The 15,195-nt window shown below is 36.7% G+C and overlaps 1 long non-coding RNA gene across 2 annotated transcripts in view; it reads right to left on the reverse strand.

Moving 5' to 3' along the window:
- The window catches only part of LOC122898758, a 28,271-nt gene extending 13,983 nt beyond the window's left edge, over positions 1-14,288 (reverse strand). The window contains exon 1 of one of the 2 annotated variants that reach the window (XR_006383048.1): positions 14,189-14,288. This is a non-coding gene — a long non-coding RNA (uncharacterized LOC122898758). Of the gene's footprint in view, positions 1-2,752; positions 2,793-14,188 lie in introns of those variants that run through there. The other variant, XR_006383049.1, reaches the window with a different exon arrangement.
- Between the last annotated feature and the right edge of the window lie 907 nt (positions 14,289-15,195).

Genomic DNA, 15,195 nt, shown 5'->3' on the forward strand with positions numbered 1-15,195 from the left:
ATTAGAGAGGCACTGGGTGGATAGGTGGGTGCATGGAAGAATGGGATGATGAATAGGTAAATAGAGAGATGATTGATAGACCAATAAATAGATACATAGACCCATGTATATAGAGAGAAACCCTGGGTAATAGATTTTGAAGAAAAAACAGAAACCCAGCCAATCTCCAGCTGATCCAGCCTCCCCAGGTGAGGCACCAGACTTGCAGGTAAAGCTTGTAAATGTCCCATTTTCAATTGAACCACCCCAGCCAACCCCATATGAACAAAGAGAAGCCATCCCCACTGAGCCCTGCCCCAAATGCAGAATCATGAGAAAATGAATAGTTGTTACTCCTGTTGTTTTAGTTACTTCTTGCTGTGTAACAAACCACCCCAAATTATAAGCAATATGTAACTGAAATACCTAGGAAATTCATTCATATTATGTTTTACATTGAGCAACAGAACCAAAAGTTATGAATGTGAATGACTTGTTCTTTTTTTTAATCAAGCTGAAGCTAAATAACAAATTCTTCTTCCTTGCAGCTTAGTGGAGATTGTGAATCTTTTGTTAATATAATGCCTCTACTGACTTATTTTTGATGTTCAAATTTGGAAATAACAGGGCCCCAGGCAAACATCCCATTTATTTCTTAAGGGAAATATAACAGATTTTGAAAGGTTAAGACAAAAATCCTGAGTATTTTGAGAGATATCATTAAGAAACTGGGATGTCCAAACAAATTATAAATAGAAAGTATTCTTCCCAAAGACTTTTTCAGTTTATTTAGTTTAAAACAGAATAAATTAAATTTAATGAAGCTACAGAGTTTGAAAAGGGGAATAAAAGAAGTTTAAAAGATGTCAGAAATCATCTTTCAATAGCTGGAGACAAAGTCAATTTTTTTTTTTAATTCCCACCAAGTTAGGAAAGATATAGATGAATGAGCTCCAGAGCTCATCCTCAAAGTAGGCCCTAGTTTCAGTCCCTCTTCCACTGAAGCTCAACAGGAACTCTGTAACGAGAGCAGTATTTTCTCGGATGGGATTTCAGATCCCAATCTGTCTTCACTGGTCATCTCATGACATTGGAGATGGCCAGAACCCAGACAAAACCAAAGGCTAGGCAAGGTTTCTGGGTATTAGGAAATACTGTGAATGACTGAAAAGTGGACTCTGAACAGCTCTCTGGAAATTCTGGAGGTAAAGACCCTCTGTCTGGCGCTTGTGTCACTACATTTATCACCAGATTTGATGGTTGATAAAGGGGACTGAAGACCCCGTCCTCTCTCAGTACATCACATGCATCCCTATCAATGCTGCGAGTCCAGCCCAGAAGACAGGATCCCTCACCAAGGACTGATTAGCTGCCCTTCCCTGCTGGATGCCCCAAGAGATGTCTCCATTGGTAGAAGGGTATTCAGGAAACCTTTCTAAATTATATTAACTGACAAGGAAGTTTACATGCCAGAAAATCTAGTTACAGAGTAATCTAACAAACCTAAACTATATCATGAATTTAAGAAATAATCAGCGGATGGTCCAGGCTCTGAGCTAGAGTACACATATTAAGAGTAAGAACTCACTAATAAATGAGTAAATCAAAGTAACTAATTCACAAATTGTTTAAACTTCTAGCTATAAAACTAGTTTTCGTTAAGACTCTCAGTCACTGTAATCAGCACGAGAAGTGTTGTTGCTGACCAAATACTCTGACACAAAACAGTTACAGTACATTATATTTTTCCTAAATCCTATTTATTTTATTTTTAATAGTTAAAATATCCATAGGATTCAAAATTCAAATAGGTGTAGTGTCCAAAGTCAAATTTCTATCCTGTCTCCCCACCACCCTGTTCCCTTGCCTCGAGTGTCTTGTATGTCTTCCAAAGATATTTAATGGCTTTATAGGCATATGTTTTCCCCTTCCCACATGTATTATAACTATAAATGGCCACTTTATATTTGTATATTGTTTCGCACTGCACATCAAGATAAATTTATGTCTTTAAGCCTCAAAACTCCCTGAGATAGACATTCATTCTACACAAGTATAGATCCTGAGAAGACATTTAAAACACATACCCAAGTCAGAGATGGCACATAAACATAGCTCTTCCTATTCCAATCAACGTTCTCTTCATGGCACTCTCACATCCTTATTAATTCATTCATTGCTCCATTTACTTATTAATTAATTAATTAATTAATTAGGCTTCCTGCCCAACATAGGGCTTGAACTCATGACCGTGAGATCAAGAGTCCCAAACTCTACCAACAGAGCCAGTCCACAAATAATATATATTTGCCATTCAGCAAATATATATTAAGTTCCCTTTATATATAAAATACTATCTTAGATGTATATATTTGGGTAAGACTATTTCTACTTCCTAAGAGCTAAATTGCACAGTGACAATAAAAGATAGAGTGTTACAGTGTAGTTTTACAGCTATACAAATTAATATGAAAGTCCTAAAGAGGAAGCCACTACTTTGCATTGAGATATCAAAAAAGGTTTCATGGTAGAAATGGCATTTGTGTCAAGCTTTCAACTACAAGTAGAACAGAAACAACATAAACATAGCTGTACAAATAAAATGCATGTATATACAAAGTGTTCTAAGAATGCCAGAGGCCTTTAGCTACACAAATAAAATATTTTCCATAGGAGCAAAACGTGAAACCTCATTAATTTGTTCACATCATCTTCTTTTATTCAAGATCGGAATTGTGTGTTTAATTATAAAGATGTGTTACTTTAGAGGTACCTGGGTGGCTCAGTGGCTAGACCTCTGCCTTCAGCTCGGGTTGTGGTCTTGGGGTCCTGGGATCAAGCTTCGCATCAGGCTCTCTGCTTCCAGGGAACCCACTTCTCTCTCTGCCTGCCTCTCTGCCTACTTGTGGTCTCTGTCAAATAAATAAATAAAATCTTTTAAAAAATGTGTTACTTTATGCAGAGTATAGCATATTGTGGACATTGAGTGAAAGAGTAAAGCACACTAGACTTATCTTCCACTTCTTACAATGACAAAGGAATCAGATCCACCCTTTGCCATAGAACAGCTAAAAGAAGTGAGAAAAAAATATCCAAACGTGTCTCAGGGCATCAAAGCATAAAAAAGTAAAGAAAACCTAGGTGGCCAAATTCTGGAAGAAGAAACCCAGATGGTTGAACCAAGCAATTGGAGCTGCTTTTCTCCTAGGGATACCTGCCAACTCCAACTGTGACAAGTAAGAGGCCGAGAAACTGGGCCAGGATGTAAACAAATTCACATGGTTAGCAGGAATTAGTGTTTGGGACCTGCCAAGCATTGAAGATCCTGATAACCCATTAGCTTTTTACTAGAATCTCAAAAGATGCTGCCATACAAATAAGATATTATCTGGAAGGGGCAGGCCCTTCCAGGATGGATGTTCAACTCCAAATACATGAATTTTGATTACATATCTGGGTTTGCAAACATTAATCCTCTCTAGAAGACTATGACATCATCCTAAACATCTAACAATCTCTATAATCTTATAACACAATTTTCAATGTCCAATACTCAATCAAAATTTACAAGCCATATGATGAAGCAAGTTAAAGAAACACCAAACAAGAAAAATAAGTCCACAGGCAATACAAATAATGAATGACCAGATATATACTTTTTATGAGTTATGGTTAACATAGTTAAAAAAATTTCTTAAAATATTGAGTTTTCCAAAAACTAGAAAGCTTTTTTTTTTTAATGAATCTTAAAAGAGGGAGGAAATTCTTCCAGATGATACAACAGGGGTGAACCCTGAAGACATCATGCTGAATGAAATAAACCAGTCACAAAAGGACAAAGATTGTGAGATTCCACTTATATGAGATAACTATAGTAGTCAAAGCCAGAGACAGGAAGTGGAATGGTGGTTACCCGGGGCCACCAAAAGGCAGAATAAGGAGTCATTTTTTAGTGGGTATGAGTTTCAGTTTGGGAATTTGTCAAAGTCCTAGAAGTGGATGGTGGTGATCATAGCACAGCAGTGTGAATATACTCCATGCCAATGAACTGTATGCCTGAATAATGATTAAAATGGTAAATTGTATGTTGTGTATATTTTGCCACAATAAAAAACTATTATAAAAGGAAAAAAGAATCACATGGAAATTATAGAATTTAAAAAAAATAAAATCACTGAAATTAAGAACTCAGTGGGTGAATTGGGGAAATATTAGAATGCCCTATATTACTGCTGAAGACATATTTGTGGTAATGACAATAGATCATAAGAAAAAAGCCAGAATAGGAAGGAGGAAGCAAGATGGCAGAAGAGTAGCAGACTGAAACAGCATTAGGTCCCAGAAGTTCAGCTAGTTATCAAAACATTCCAAACACCTATAATTTCAACAGGAGATAGAAGAGAAGAAGAGCAGCAATTCTAGGAACAGAAAATCGACCACTTTCTGGAAGGTAGGACATGCAGAGAAGTGAATCCGAAATGATGGGAAGATAGACTGTGAGGGGAGGGGCCAGATCCTGGCAAGTGGTGGAGCAGTGGAGCACAAAATCAGAACTTTGAGAAGCCCACTTTACTGAGGGACTTTGCTCCAGAGGCTAAGTGGGGGTGGAACCCTCACAGGGACAGTGTGGTCTCAGGACCCACAGGGTCACAGAAAGACCAGGGGTGTCTGAGTATGGCAGAGCTCCCAGGTATCAAAGTATGGAAGCTGGCTACAGAGCTGGAGCTGGAGCTGAGGAGAGGCTCTTAGCTTGGGGTTACCTTAAACTGTGATCCAAGGCAAAATTGGGCCACTGTTCTTCAAGCAGGGACCAAACAAGTGGCAGATCCAGAGAGACCCCCCTCCTTCCTCCTCCAGGGGGAGCAGCATGGGATTGCACAGCAGGAATTAGCTGGGTTTGGAGACTCCAAATGGTGCCATGCACCAGAGATAGAAATGCTTGGTCACAGGCCAGGTGAACACAGAGCACAGCCAGAGACCAGGGAGATGGGAGAGATTGACTGCTTTTCTCTGAGGGTGCACTGAGGAGTGGGGCCTGAGCACTTGGATCCTCTGGGCCAGAGTTTGGGAGGCTGCCATTTCTATTCGCATCCTCCAAAGCTGTACAGAGAGTGTTCAGGGAACAAAAGTTCCTGGGAGTGAACCTGAGCAGATGACTTAGCCTGGCCCCTGGCAAGGGTGGTGCAATTCTGCCTCAGGCAAAGACACTTGAAAATCACTGCAATGGGCCCCTCCCCCAGAAGATCAGCAAGAACATCCAGCCAAGACCAAGTTCGCTGATCAAAGAGAACTGCAAACTCCAGAGCTAGGGGAAAGCAACACATAGAATTCATGGCATTTCCCCCCATGATCCTTTAGTCTTACAAAGTAAAATTATTTTTATTTTATTTTTTCTTATTCTATTTTTAACTTTTCCTCTTTCCTCTTTTAACATTTTTCTATTTTATCCCAACAATACCTTTTTTTTAAAAATCTTTTTAAAATATGACTAATATTTTATCCCTTCTTTGTATTTAACTTTATTTTTTATACACATGTAGGGTTTTTTTTTCCTTTAAAATTTTGGGATACAATTTCTTCTAATAGATCAAAATACACCCTAAATCTAGCATATGGCTTTGTTCTAGTTTCCAGTCTGGTCACATTCTTTAGTCTTCTGTGTTTGTTTGTTTGTTTTTTCTTTTTTCAACCAATTTATCTTATCAATTCCTTTTTTAGAAACTTTTTAGAATTTTCATCTTTACAGTCATATTCCATCCCTTCATCATGTTTTCCCTTATTTTTGTATATATGTAACTTTCTCTTTCTTCAAAATTTTGGGAGATAGTTTCTTCTAAGAGACCAGAATACACCCAAAACGAAGTGGGTGGCTCTGTTCTATTCACCAGTCTAATATAGATACAGTTTTTTTATTTATTTTTATTTTTATTTTTCCCCTCTTTCTTCTCCCAATGGTTTTAGGTCCCTTCTGATTTGGTTAGCATATATTTTTCTGAGGTCTTTGCCAACTTTTTAGTATTTTATTCTCCCATTCCTATATTCATATCTAGAGAAAATGACAAGGTGGAAAAACTCACCACAGGGATGCCTGGGTGGCTCAGTTGGTTAAGCAGCTGCTTTCAGCTCGTGTCATGATCCCAGTGTCCTGGGATCGAGTCCCACATCGGGCTCCTTGCTTGGCAAAAAACAAAACAAGAGGCAGTACCAACAGCTAGGGATCTAATCAATACAGACATTGGTAATATGTCAGAACTAGAGTTCAGAATGATGATTATCAAGGCTAACTGGGCTCGAAAAACACATAGAAGATATTTGAGAATCCCTTTCTGGAGAAATAAAATCCCTTTTTGAAGAAATAAAAGAACTAAAATCTAACCAATTTGAAATCAGAAAAGCTATTAATGAGGTGCAATAAAAAATGGAGGCTCTTACTACTAGGATAAATGAGGCAGAAGAGTGAATTAGTGATATGGAAGACCAAATGATGGAGAATAGAGAAGCTGAGCAAAAGAGAGACAAACAACTACTGAACCATGATGGGGGAATTCAAGAGATAAGTGGTACCATAAGATGAAACAATATTAGAATAATTGGGATCCCAGAAGAAGAAGAAAGAGAGAGAGGAGCAGAAGGTATATGAATTATACCAGACAATTTCCCTAATACAGCAAAGGGAACAAGCATCAAAATCCAGGAGGCACAGAGAATACCCCTCAAAATCAATAAAAATATGTCAACACCCCATCATCTAATAGGAAAACATACAAGCCTTAGCAACAAAGATTGAAATCCTGGAAGCAACTCAGGACAAGAAGTCTTTAATATACAATGGTATAAATATTAGATTGGAAGCAGACTTATCCACAGAGACCTGACAGGCCAGAAAGAACTGGCATGATATATCCAGAGCACTGAACGAGAAAAACATGCAGCCAAGAATACTATATCCAGCTAGGCTATCATTGAAAATAGAAGGAGACACCAAATCAGCCCTACAGAAAATATTGAAAGGGGTCTTCTAAGCAAATAGAGAGCCTAAAAGAAGTAGACCAGAAAGGAACCAGAAAGAAAATATACAGTAACAGTCACCTTACAGGTAATACACTGTATTACCTGTATTGCACTACCTGTATTACACTGTATTGCACTAACTTCATACCTTTCAATAGTTACCCTGAATGTAAATAGGCTAAATGCCTCAATCAAAAGACACAAGATATCAGAATGGGGGGGAAAAACCCATCAATATGCTCTCTGCAAGAAACTCATCTTAGACCCAAAGACACCTCCAGATTTTAAGTGAGGGGGTGGAAAAAATATACCATGTGAATGGACATCAAAAGAAAGTTGGAGTGGCAATCCTTATAACAGATAAATTATATGTTAAGCCAAAGACTATAATAAGAGATGAGGAAGGACATTATATCATACTCAAAGAGTCTGTCCAACAAGAAAGATCTAACAATTTTAAATATCTATACCCCTAACTTGGGAGCAGCCAATTATATAAGTCAATTAATAACAAAATCAAAGAAACACATCAACAATAATACAATAATAGTGGGGGAGACTTTAACACGACCCTTACTGAAATGGACAGATCATCCAAGCAAAAGATCAACAAGGAAATAAAGGCCTTAAATGACACACTGGGACAGATGGACATCACAGATATATTCAGAACATCCCATTGCAAAGCAACAGAATACACATTCTTCTCAAGTGCACATGGAACATTCTTCAGAATAGATCACATCCTGAGTCACAAATCAGGTCTCAACTGGTACCAAAAGACTGGGATCATTCCCTGCATATTTTCAGACCACAATGCTCTGAAGCTAGAACTCAATCACAAGAAGAAAGTTGGAAAGAACTCAAACATGGAGGCTAAAGAGCATCCTTCTAAAGAATGAATGGGTCAACCAGGAAATCAAAGAAGAATAGAAAAAATTCATGGAAACAAATGAAAATGAAAACACACTGTTCAAAATCTTTGGGACACAGCAAAGGTAGTTCTGAGAGGAAAGTATATTACCATGCAAGCCTTTCTCAAGAACCACAAGAAAGGTCTGAAGTACACACCCTAACCCTATATTTAAAGGAGCTGGAGAAAGAACAGCAAAAGAAGCCTAAACCCAAAAGAGCAGAGAAATCATAAAGATCAGAGCAGAAATCAATGAAATAGAAACCAAAGAACAGTAGAACAAATCAACGAAAATAGGAGCTGGTTCTTTGAAAGAATTAATAAGATTGATAAGCACCTGGCCAGACTTATCAAAAAGAAAAGAGAAAGGATTCAAAAAATAAAATCATGAATGATAGAGGAGGGATCACAACTAACACCAAAGAAATACAAACAATTATAAGAACATATTATGAGCAACTATTTGCCAGCAAATTAGAAAATCTGGAAGAAATGGATGCATTCTTAGAGACAGATAAACTATCACAACTGAACCAGGAAGAAATAGAAAACCTAAACAGACCCACACCCAGTAAATAGAATGAAGCAGACATCAAAAATCTCCAAACAAACAAGAGCTGAGGGCCAGACGGCTTCCCAGGGGAATTCTACCAAACGTTTAAAGAATAATTAATACCTAGTTTCCGGAAACTGTTCCAAAAAACAGAAATGGAAGGAAAACTGCCAAACTCATTTTATGAGTCCAGCATGATCTTGATCCCAAAACCAGACAAAGATCCCATCAAAAGAGAGAACTGCAGACCAATATCCTTGATGAACACAGATGTGAAAATTCTCACCAAAATACTAGCCAATAGGATCCAACAGTACATTAAAAGGATTATTCACCATGACCAAGTGGGATTTATTCCTGGGCTGCAAGGTTGGTTCAACAACCACAAATCAATCAATGTGATACAATACATTAATTAAGGAAAAGAACAAGAACCATATGATACTCAATAGATGCTGAAAAAGCATTTGACAAAGTACAGCTTCCTTTCCTGATTAAAACTCTTCAAAATGTAGGGATAGAGGATACATTCCTCAATATCATCAAAGCCATTTGTGAAAAACCCATAGCCAATATCATTCTCAATGGGGAAAAACTGAGCTTTTCCACTAAGGTCAGGAACACAGCAGGGATGTCCACTGTCACCACTGCTATTCAACATAGTACTAGAAGTCCTAGCCTTGGCAATCAGACAACAAAAAGAAATAAAAGGCATCCAAGTCAGTAAAGAAGTCAAATTACACTCTTTGCGGATGATATGATACTATATATGGAAAACCCCAAAGACTCCACTCCAAATCTGCTAGAACTTGTATAGAAATTCAGTAAAGTGTCAGGATATAAAATCACTGCGCAGAAATCAGCTGCATTTCTACACACCAATAGCAAGACAGAAGAAAGAAAAATTAAGGAGTTGATCCCATTTACAATTGTACTCAAAACAATAAGATAACTAGGAATAAACGTAACCAAAGAATCTGTGCTCAGAAAACTATAAAGTACTAATGAAAGAAATTGAGGAAGATACAAAGAAATGAGAAACTGTGCCTCTGCCTTCGGCTCAGGTCATGATCCCAGGGTCCTGGGATCGAGCTCCACATCGGGCTCTCTGCTTGGCAGGGAGCCTGCATCCCCCCTCTCTCTCTGCTTGCCTCTCTGCCTACTTGTGATTTCTGTCTGTCAAATAAATAAAATCTTTAAGAAAAAAATAAAAGAAAAGAAATGAGAGACCATTCCATGCTCATAGATTGGAAGAAAAAATATTGTGAAAATGTCTATGCAGCCTACACATTCGATGCAATCCCTATCAAAATACCATCCAGTTTTTTCAAAGAAATTCAACAAATAATCCTAAAATTTATAAGGAACCAGAAAAGACCTCGAATAACCAGAGGAATGAAAAAGAAAGCCAAAGTTGGTGGCATCACAATTCCAACTTCAAGCTCTATTACAAAACTGTCATCATCAAGACAGTACTGTACTGGCACATAAACAGACACATACATCAATGGAACAGAACAGAAAGCCCAGAAATAGATCCTCAACTCTATGGTCAAATAATCTCCCACAAAGAAGGAAAAATGTCCAATGGAAAAATGTCTCAACAAATGGTGTTGGGAAAATTGGAAAGCCACATGCAGAAGAATGAAACTGGACCATTTCTTTACACCACACCTAAAAATAGACTCAAAATAGATAAAAGAACTCAATATGAGATAGGAATCCATTAAAATCCTTGAGGAGAACAAAGGCACACCCACTTCTTCCTAGACACATCGCCAAAGACAAGGGAAGCAAGGGCAAAAATGAACTAGTGGAACATCATCAAAATCAAAAGCTTTTGCACAGCAAAGGAAGCAGTCAACAAAACCAAAAGACAATTAACAAAATGGGAGAAGATATTTGCAAACAACATATCAGATAAAGGGCTAGTATCCAAAATCTATAAAGAACTTATCAAACTCAATACCCAAAGAACAAATAATCCAATCAAGAAATAGGCAGAGGACATGAACAGACATTTCTGCAAAGAAGACCTCCAGATGGCCAACAGACACATGAAAAAATGCTCCACATCATTTGGCATCAGGGAAATACAAATGAAAACCACAATGAGATACCACCTCACATCAGTCAGAATGGCTAAAATTAACAAGTCAGGAAACGACAGACACTGGAGAAGATGCAGAGAAAGGGGAAGCCTCCTACGCTGTTGGTGGGAATGCAAGCTGGTGTAGCCAATCTGGAAAACAGCATGGAGGTTCCTCAAAAAGTTGAAAATAGAGCTACCCTATAACCCAGCAAATGCACTACTGGGTAGTTACCATAAAGATACAAACGTAATGATCCGAGGGGCATGTGCACCCGAATGTTTATAGCAGCAATGTCCACAATAGCCAAACTATGGAAAGAACCTAGATGTCCATCAACAGATGAATGGATAAAGAAGAGGCAGTATACACACACACACACAATGGAGTACTATGAAGCCATCAAAAGAAATGAAATCTTGCCTTTTGCAATCACATGGATGGAACTAGAGGGTATTTATTATGCTGAGTGAAATATGTCAATCAGAGAAAGACAATTATATGATCTCTCTGATATGAGGAATTTGAGAGACAGGGTGGGAAGTGTGGGGGGTTGGGAAGGAAAAAATGAAACAAGATGGGATCAGGAGGGAGACAAATCAAAAAAGACTCAATCTCACAAAACAAACTGAGGGTTGGTCGGGGTGGAGAGGATGGTGGGGTTATGGACATTGGGGAGGGTATGTGCTATGGTGAGTGCTGTGAAATGTGTAAGCTTGATGATTCACAGACCTGTAACCCTGGGGCAAATAATACATTATATGTTAATAAAAGTAATTTTAAAAGAAAAGAAAAAAGCCAGAATAAATCACAGAGAGACAAAAGATGAAAAATATAGTAAATTATATAAGGGATAGAGAGGATACGGTGACATTTAACATGTTCTTGATTTTCAGGGGAAAAAATAACATGAGAGAATGAGGCAGAAGTAATATCTGAGAGATAATGAATGAGAAATTCCCACTCGATACCACGAACCTGTATGCTTAAAAGTGAGTGAGATGAGGGGCACCTGGATGACTTAGCTGGTTGAGCAACTGTGTCTTGGTGTCAGCTCAGGTCCTGATTTCACGGTGGTGAGATGAAGCCCCACCGCATCTGCTTGAGATTTTTTTCTCCCTCATCATCCCCCCCATACTTTCTCTCTCAAATAAATACAAAAATCTTTAAAATTTAAAAAAAAATTGGGCACCTGGGTGACTCAAATGTTTAAGCATCTGCCTTCGGCTCTGGTCATGATCTCCAGGTCCTGGGATCAATCCCCATGTCAGGCTGCCTGCTCAGTGGAGAGCCTGCTTCTCCCTCTTCCTCAGCCTCTCCCCCTGCTTGTGCTCTCTCTCCCTCTCTCTTTCAAATGAACAAATAACATCTTTTTAAAAATAATAATAATAAAATAAATAAATCTTTTAAATGTGAGATGGTAAATTTTATGTTATGTATGTTTTAGCACAACTAAAAATGTAAAAGTTTGAAATATTATCTCTGAGTTTAAATTATATAGAAAATAAAAATCACAACAAAATGACATTTAAATAGTGAGAGACTATAAATGCAGTTCAAATGTTCTGTTCTTCTGATACATTTAAAAATATAAGAATAAAGAGTTGAAATTAAAATGATGGAAAAATGATATGTCATAGAAACTCTATCTAAAATAAAGCCAGTATAGCTATATTAATATCAGAAATTAGGCTTCAAGAGAAAAAAAATTTCTACAGATAAAGAGAGCCATTTAATGGTAGAGAAATTACAATAATTCTAAATCTGTATGTATCTAATAATAACACAGCTTTAAATGATATAAAACAAAAAATCAAATTTCAGGGACGCCTGGGTGGCTCAGTTGGTTGGACGACTGCCTTCGGCTCAGGGCGTGATCCTGGAGTGCCGGGATCGAGTCCCACATCGGGCTCCCAGCTCCATGGGGAGTCTGCTTCGCTCTCTGACCTTCTCCTCGCTCATGCTCTCTCTCACTGTCTCTCTCTCTCAAATAAATAAATAAAATCTTTTAAAAAAAAATCAAATTTCAAAGAGAAATACATAATTCTGTAAGTGTAGTGGGAAATTTTACCATGCCTCACTCATTATTAGAACAATCAGACAAAAATATTAGTAAGTCTAGAGAAGCTTTGAACAACACAATAATAATGACTTAACTGATAAGTCATTAGTATTGTGAAACCCTGCACCAAACAGCTACAGATATCCTTTTTTTGAACACTTGCTGGGCCATAAAATACTTCACAAATTTAAAAAGTTGCAATCATACAGAGCATATTATCCCATCACAGTGGAATTAAGCTGGAAATCAATATTGCAAAGATAAAGTGAAAATTTGGAAATTTAAAAGTATACTTTATAAATAACCTTTAAGCCAATAAGGAAAATGAAATGAAAATTACAAAATATTTTGAACAGAATAATAACAAAAACAGTCAATATGAAAACTTTTAGGATATAACTAAAGCCAAACACCTTTGCCTTAAGATGCAAATTCTTGGGACAACTAGGGGCTCAGTCCATTGAGCATCTGTCTTCAGCTCAGGCCATGATCCCAGGATCCTGGGACCAGATCCTGCATCGGGCTCCCTGCTCAGTGGGGAGTCTGCTTCTCCCTTTGCCTTCTGCTCCCCCTGCTTATGAGGTCCCTCTTTCCCTCTCTCTTTCTCTGTCAAATAAATAAATAAACAAATAAAAATTTTTTTAAAATTCGTATGTTATAAAGAGAAAAAGGTAAAAAAAATCAGTGAGTTAAGCTCAATTACAAAACTCAGAAAAAGAATAGCAAATTAAATTAAAAAAATTACAGGGGAAAAAATATAAGAGCAACTGACAAAACAGAAAAATAAGCAATTAGCAAAGAAGATAAACAATGCCTGAAACTTATTATTTGAAATGTATGAAAGTACTGATTAATCCCTGGTAAGCCTGACCAGGAAAAAGGGAGAAAGTATAAAATAAATAATATTGGTTATTTACAAGATGAAATCAGTATGGGTCAGAAAGACATGTCTCTCTCTCTGTCAAGTAAATAAATAAATCTTTTTTAAAAAAGAAAGACATTAGAAATATTGTAAGAGAATATTATGAAAAGTAATAGTATTCAAATAAACTTGAAAATTAAGATGTAAATAACTTCATTTCTTCAGAAAATAAAACTTTCTAGCACTTACAAGAGAAGAAATAGTAAAACCTAAATGGTACTGTAACAATTAAAGGAACTGAATAATTAAAATACTTACCATAAGAAAATCTCTAGGCCCAAAGGATTGCAAAAAAAAAAAAAAAAAAATTCTACCAAATCCACTACAGGAAAATAAAAGTGTAAATCTTTCTTATTGATGATGATCATTGATGCAAATGTCCCAAACAAAACAAGAGCAAAATGAATACAACGATATATAAAAGGAATAATGATTCACAACTAATTTGAAATTATTCAAAGAAAGAAAAAATCTTTATTCAATTAATTTTTAAATCAATTGATATAACCTTTCACATTAAGAAAATCAGAAAGTCATATTATTATCTCAGAAATGCAGAAATTTCAATACTCACTCATAACTAATATAGCAAACTGTAAGGAGAAGGTCTTTTAATTTCTGAAGAGTACATATAAAACAACTACAGAAAACACCATACCTAATGATTCAATGCCATTAGTGGATCTTTCAAGAATAGAAATAATACAATGCCAGTAGGGGATCCTCCAATATAACCATTTCTATTCCACATATTTGGAGATTCTAGGCAGTAAAATAAATGAAGAAAAAGAAGCAAAATAATTAGGAATCTGTCATTATTTGCAAATGGCATAAAAATATACATAAAATTTAAAAATTATAGGTCACATACACGAAGTCAATATTACAAAAATTAATTATATTTCTATTTATACTATTTGACAGATATATAGCTGTGAAAGCTAAAAGTTAAGAAGATGTTACTTATATTGATATTAACATCATATATCTAGTAATAAGCTTAATTTTTTTGATATTCAAGATATCTACATAGAAAATTATAAAACAGAGAGAAACCAAATAATATCATATATAGTATATTTGGAAATTGAAAGCCTCAAAATTGTAAAAATCATAGCCTCACAGGGCTCTATGTAGTAATTGCAATCTCAACAAAAATCACAGCAGATTTGTATATGTATGTTAATTTTCACACAGATTCTAAGATTTAGATCAGAACATAAAGGGCCAGGGTGCCTGGCTGTTTCACTCAGATAGGCATACAACTCTTGATCTCAGGATCATGAGTTTGAGTCTCATATTGGATGTAGAGATTACTAAAAATAAATAAATAGGGTCACCTTGGTGGCTCAGTTGGTTAAGCGTCTGCCTTCCACTCAGGTCATGATCTCAGGGTCCCGGGATTGAGACCCACATTGGGCTCCCTGCTCAAGGGGAGTCTGCTTCTCCCTCTCCCTCTGTCTGCTGCTCCTCCTGCTTGTGCTTGCTCTGTCTCTCTCTTTCTCTCTGTCAAAGAAATAATAAATAGAATTTTTTATATATAAGCAAGTAAATAAATAAACTTTAAAAACAAAGAATACAAAAGGCTAAGAGTAGCTGAGACACTTTGGAAGAAGAGCCAGGAGGACCTGCTTTATCAGATATAGAGATACAGATATAACTAAG

This window comes from Neovison vison, chromosome 2 (genome assembly GCF_020171115.1).
Source record: "Neovison vison isolate M4711 chromosome 2, ASM_NN_V1, whole genome shotgun sequence".
Taxonomy (NCBI): domain Eukaryota; kingdom Metazoa; phylum Chordata; class Mammalia; order Carnivora; family Mustelidae; genus Neogale; species Neogale vison.